Here is a 6092-nt window from a genome sequence, read left to right as displayed (position 1 = left end):
ATCAGCTCGGTGGTTTGTGACCACCTAGAGGGGTGGGATAGGGAGGGTGGGAGGGAGGGAGATGCAAGAGATATGGGAACATATGTATATGTATATGTACAACTGATTCACTTTGTTATAAAGCAGAAACTAACACACCGTTGTAAAGCAATTATACTCCAATAAAGATGTTAAAAAAAATTTTATCTAGGTAACAAGAACTAATAATAATAACTAATATTATAAAAAAAAAAAAAGAAATGTATTACAAGGAAGTTAGTGCCTGAGGCAGTAACTTCAAAACAGGGAGAGCAAGGAAATAATACAACTATTCGTATTTCTCTTTTTTCTTCTAGTTTTTTCCTTGGAGTTCACATAAGTAATACAAAATTGAATTGTTCATTTATGTCTTCTTCATTTCCTCTTTTAAATAGTATTCAGAATACATGAAACATAATTTTACTTTTGAAATAGACAAAGAAGCAGATATAATTAAAATAATTATAATAATACATATGTGGCAAAACTTCAAATACTAAAATAATTTTTATGCAACAAATGCATATTTCAAGTGTGCTCATATAGAATTTGTTGAAAAAATTCACTTTAATATTTGTAGTTTGTTACTAAACTATAATTCAGAAAATACTATTCTCCAGCAGCGGCATCCAGCCTAGATTGGCAAATTTTTCTCCTCTACCTCTAACATACTGTTTAACTCCTTTTGAACTTGTAGCAAATAAGCATTCAGCGCATGTAAGTGAAAATGAGTACCTTTATGAGGAAAAGCATTTTGTCTAAATAATTTTGCCTCTACCTGCACTTGAAGAAACATACACCTACATTTATGTTTAGTGAAAAACACCTTGGCTTCCTTTCTTTCTTGTTTCCCTGTTAGTATTTCCAGTGATTAGGTTTGATAGTCTAAAGATGTATTTGGAGAAAAGGTGGTGGTATGATAATGTTCAATTCTTATATAGTGGCTCAGGAAAAAGAGTGAGGGAATTCTAAGAAAAAATAATTGTCTTAGATCCTCAGAGGAAGAACCTGAGAGAGATTCTCGGCAAGTGATTTTTGAGAAGGGAAGTGAGATGAGGAGGTCAGGACAAGGTGCTCCGCAAAGATGTTGGTGCAGTCCAAGTCTGATCTCAGCCTGATCCAACCCAGAAGTTATACCTAATTGACACCATGGAGTTGTCCCACCTTGAGGCAAGGGTGGTCTAACATTTATACCCTCATACCAGTCAGTCATTGGCTGCAGGCAGCCTGGAGGGCATAGGGTGGGGGGCAGGGTAGGTTAAAGTCCCAGATATCTTTGAGCCATGTAGTTTGCTTTGGTGGAAGCCAATTCTGAGAAGGTGGCATTTGTGAGCCATTAACAGCCAGAATTCACAGTAGCTGGGGATGGTGTGCCAGCCTATAAAAGGATTCCAGATGGGATGCCAGCAACATCTACTAAAATGATGTACCCCAGAGTGTGATAAATAGAGTAGCAGGCAGAGATTGCTATTTGCCTGCCTGTTCTTTACTAAGAGTATCCTAGTTTTGCTGAAGATGGCATTGAGAAGAACTGGAACATCACACTTTCCAGCCTCACTTACATGGTCATATGACTAGTTCTGATGACTGGGATGAGGAGGCAGAAATTGCTGAATGGGGCTTCTGTCAAAGTTCTTCAAAAAGAGGGCTGATTCAGCTGGAAGGCCCCTTTTGTCTTATGCTTGTCCTGCTTCTTCCTGCCTGGAACCATGGATGTGATGTCTCAAACAGCAGCAGCAATCTTCATACTTGAGGTAACCTTTTTCATAGAAGCCAATAGTAAAGATGGCAAAAGTAAAGAAGCCTAGGCCGCTCATCACTGTGGAGTTGCTGCCCCCTTTTTGGGTTGTCTCTCAGAACTGTTTCTGACATTAAGAGGAAAATTCACCCCAATCTTACTTAAGCCACTGTTTTTAAAGGCCCTCTTACTAGCAGATGAACACAATGCCTCAGACAGTTTTTCATCTGAGATTCAAAAGATAAATTAATGAGATGTTCATAGCAGCATTATTTACAGTTGCCAAGATATGGAAGGAACATAAGTGTCCGTCAACAGATGAATGGATATAGAAGATGTGGTGTATATATATATATATATATACATACACACACACAATGGAATATTACTCATCCATGAAAATGAATGAAATTTTGCCATTTGCAACAACATGGATGGACTTGGAGGGTATTATACTAAATGAAATAAGTCAGAGAAGGACAAATACTGTATGGTATCACTTATATGTGGAATATATAAAATAAAACAAACTAGTGAATATAACAGAAAGGAAACAGACTCACAGATATAGAGAACAAGCTATTAGTTACCAGTGGGGAGAGAGAAGGGGGTGAGGGGCAAGATATAGGTAGAGGATTAAGAGTTACAAACTATTATGTATAAAAAAAAAAGCTAGAAATATATATTGTACAACACAGGGAATAGACCAATATTTTACAATAACTATAAAAGGAATATAACCTTTAAAAATTGTAAATCACTCTGTTGTACAACAGTAACTTACAATATTGTATGTCAACTATATCTCAATGAAAAACTGAAAAAAATTAATACGAGAAAAGACTTGAGCAGAATTAATATAACTGCTTTTTTAGAAATGTTAAGCATAACATTACTTTATATGAAACAAGATCATCCACACTAAAGAGATTGTGTTTTTTAATGTTTTGCTATTCTTTGGAAAAGTAAGACTAATGGACTGTCAGTTCCTAGAAAATAGGTGCTCACACATATTTTCTTTCTTTCCTCAGTGTCTGAGCCTAGCACCTGGTACACACTCAATTAATATGGGATGAATAATTGATATTCTAAGTTGAGTTTGATTTGTCAATTTAATTTCTCAGGTCTTTCTAGCCCCTGAATATGCATTTTAAAATAATCTTTGTTTTCAAAACCTATTTATTGCAAAAGGCAATATAACTATGTTTACTTAATGTTTCACATCTGGATGACCTCATCTTGATGTTTCCAAATGTGAAAAAAAACAAATATACCTATAGTGACAAATTTCTTTTCCTTACATTTGGTCTTCTGATATTGTACAGTTCTGCTGATTTATTTTAAAGCAAGGCTAGTTTCTTTCTAAAGAACTCTGAATATGTGATGGAATGATACTGAATTGAAATAGCACTTTTGAATGCTACCATTATCAGATGCAAAACTACCAAATTCACTTTTGTTTTTCTTATTGTTCACATCTAAATCAGATTCCATTTCAGCAAATGTTTTATGCCCCTATGAGGTTGAGTAACTTCTTACTGAGAGGAACTTCCTTATAATGCCAATGTTAGGAAATAGCATTAGTATCTTTTCTTCTTATTAACCAGGTTTATTAGACTTTTATTACATGTAATCCTAGTTTCAGGGACAAATTTCAACCTCCCTTGTTATATAGCAGAAAATCATGTGAGTACAATAGGGTTTTATGCTAGCATAAAGATTTTTGGAGCACAAACGGGGAAAATAAAGCCACTTTCAACACTGGGCAGGTTAAGAAATGTTAGGGCAATGCTTCACATTCCATTAGTCTGCCCTGCCCTGTTTGGGGCAATCCCAACATGAGTCAGTATTTAAAGTACGCTGGGATGGCATAAATCAAAACTCTAGTTCATGATGGAATTTACAAGAAGAACCACTGTGAAGCCACGGATGACACTCATTTGTGTTGAAATGGGCCACATCAAGAAGGCTAGTCTGGAGGGGTCATATCAGAAACTTTTATTGTGACTCATTTACACACATTTTAACCAACTTTGCTTTGTAAAAGTTCTGATTGCAGGCCATCTTCGGTGATTGTGTAATTTATGCTCTACACCAGAGCAATTTTAACTTGAAAGGAGGAACTATTAATTACACTGGTGAAACAGGTGTAAACTGAAACTCCTCAGGGAAGCTGAGGCCTCAGGTCACCCTAAATGCACAGTAGTTTGGTGTGTAGAACAAGAAATAAAAACAATACACAAGGCAATCCGTGCTCAGGTGACAGAAAATGTACAAGGAGAAATAAAACACCATGAGTTATTATTATTATTATTTTTTATAGTGTGATCTATAAGCTTCATGTATTTGCATATCCAGTTCTCTCTTCAGATTGAGAAGTTCTCAGCTATTATTTCTTTTTTAAAAAAAATTTATTTATTTTTATTTTATTTATTTTTGGCTGCATTGGGTCTTCTTCGCTGCACGCAGGCTCTCTCCAGTTGCGGTGAGCAGGGGCTACTCTTCGTTGTGGTGCACAGGCTTCTCATTGCAATGGCTTCTCTCATTGCGATGGCTTCTCTTGTTGCAGAGAAGGGGCTCTAGGCACGTAGGCTTCAGTAGTTGTGGCACTCGCTCTCAGCAGTTATGGCACGTGGGCTCAGTAGTTGTGGCTCCCAGGCTCTAGAGTGCAGGCTCAGTAGTTGTGGCACATGCGCTTAGTTGATCCACGGCATGTGGGATCTTCCCGGACTAGGGATCGAACCCATGTCCCCTGCATTGGCAGATGGATTCTTAACCACTGTGCCACCAGGGAAGCCCCCATGAGTTATTATCGATGAAAGAATCTCTTCACATTAAGGACAAACCATCAGGTTTGAAAGATAGGTAAAATGCAGAAATCTGGCTGAAATTTGTTTGATTGTTTTTTAGATTATATCTTCTTTGAAATGGGAAGGAGATGAAAGAGTATAAAGAGTACTTGTCATCTGCATTTGAAAATGACTTTGCAGTTCATATTATTTCCTAACAGTGAATTTTCTTTTGGTGGCCCAAGCAGGTATTCAACAAGATAGTTCCTGAAGAGGCTCAAATCAAGTTTTGCATTTGCTCCTTTACCTGTGCATATCAGTTTGTCTTCTGACATTCACTCACCTGGTGGGAATTTGTGACAAAGCAAGGGAAACTCAGGAAGAAAGGTGAGGGGCAAAAACACAGCATCTCTCAATATTGCTTTCCTACTTCAGACTTGGAACTTGAAAAAGGATCAAAATCTCAAGATTCAAGGAGGGCTCCAGAGGCCCCTCTGAGGCAAATTCTGGTTAAAGCTGCATTTGTCTAACTTGGAAAAGCAATATTAGTCATGTGCTTTGTGTCTTGTTTTAACTGGAACTTTTCCATACATTCCAACTGTCCTGTTTATGAGGCACACTCCCTTTTTATAAAAGCCAAAATATTCACCGGTTTCCCACTCTGTTCCTCTAAATAATGTTTTTTAATCTAACACACGAGAGTTCTAGGGGCTCTTCCTATTTTCCTCTCCAACTCTTGGCATGTATGAATTTCCTTTCTCCCATCTAAAAAAAAAATCATAGTGCTATACATGTCAAAACCCAAATGCCCCAGTATAGTAGGAATACATTTTTTTCATTATATGTTTTAATCTTGAAGTCACATTGCAGGTGTGCACTTGATTAGAGCAGCAGAGAAACACCCTATATTGTAAAGAATTTTATTCTAAGTAAAAAAATAAATTAAAACTCAAAGTGAATTTTAGTTAATTCAGCATTTGGTTTTCCTGTAATTACACTTCAAAGACCAAAAAGGTATCTATAGTGGACTCTGCCACTTGAAAATCAAACCTATATATATGATAGGATAAAATTAGGGAAAACAACCCAAATATTTATTAAGTGATTACTCTCATTTGGGCCCTGTACCAAGCACTTTATAGGTATTATCTCACTGAAAATTTGTAAGTCCTATGAGGAAAGTGCTACTAAGCCCATTTTAAAGATGAGGAACTAACTAAAACTCAGGCAAAGTCTCATCTCAAAGTCAGAGAGCTAGTAAGCACAGAGACCAAGTGTGAACCCAATTCTGACTGCAGAGCCTCTTCTCTTAAACATTGTCCTGTATAGAATAGAGAAAAACATAAAGAAAGACAGTTATACCGAAGTATGATTTAAAACCTAAAACCCTTGTTAATTAGTACTATTATTCATTCTTAAGTGATGACTCAATAATAATTCCCATGTAGCTGAAGACAATTCTTTCATACTAGTAGTATGTCATTACTTTTCCTATCATCAGTCCCACTCTAGAGATGAGGATGTTAGATTCTCCCCAGTAGGATTAT

General features: G+C 36.6%; 1 protein-coding gene across 1 annotated transcript in view; it reads right to left on the bottom strand.

Annotated features, from left to right (window-relative positions):
- The window catches only part of ITGB8 (integrin subunit beta 8), a 98288-nt gene that overhangs the window by 67361 nt on the left and 24835 nt on the right, over positions 1-6092 (bottom strand). The gene's annotated exons all lie outside the window — the stretch shown is intronic.

Source organism: Physeter macrocephalus, chromosome 5 (genome assembly GCF_002837175.3).
Source record: "Physeter macrocephalus isolate SW-GA chromosome 5, ASM283717v5, whole genome shotgun sequence".
Classification (NCBI taxonomy): Eukaryota; Metazoa; Chordata; class Mammalia; order Artiodactyla; family Physeteridae; genus Physeter; species Physeter macrocephalus.
This window is presented reverse-complemented; position numbering and strand designations above follow the sequence as displayed.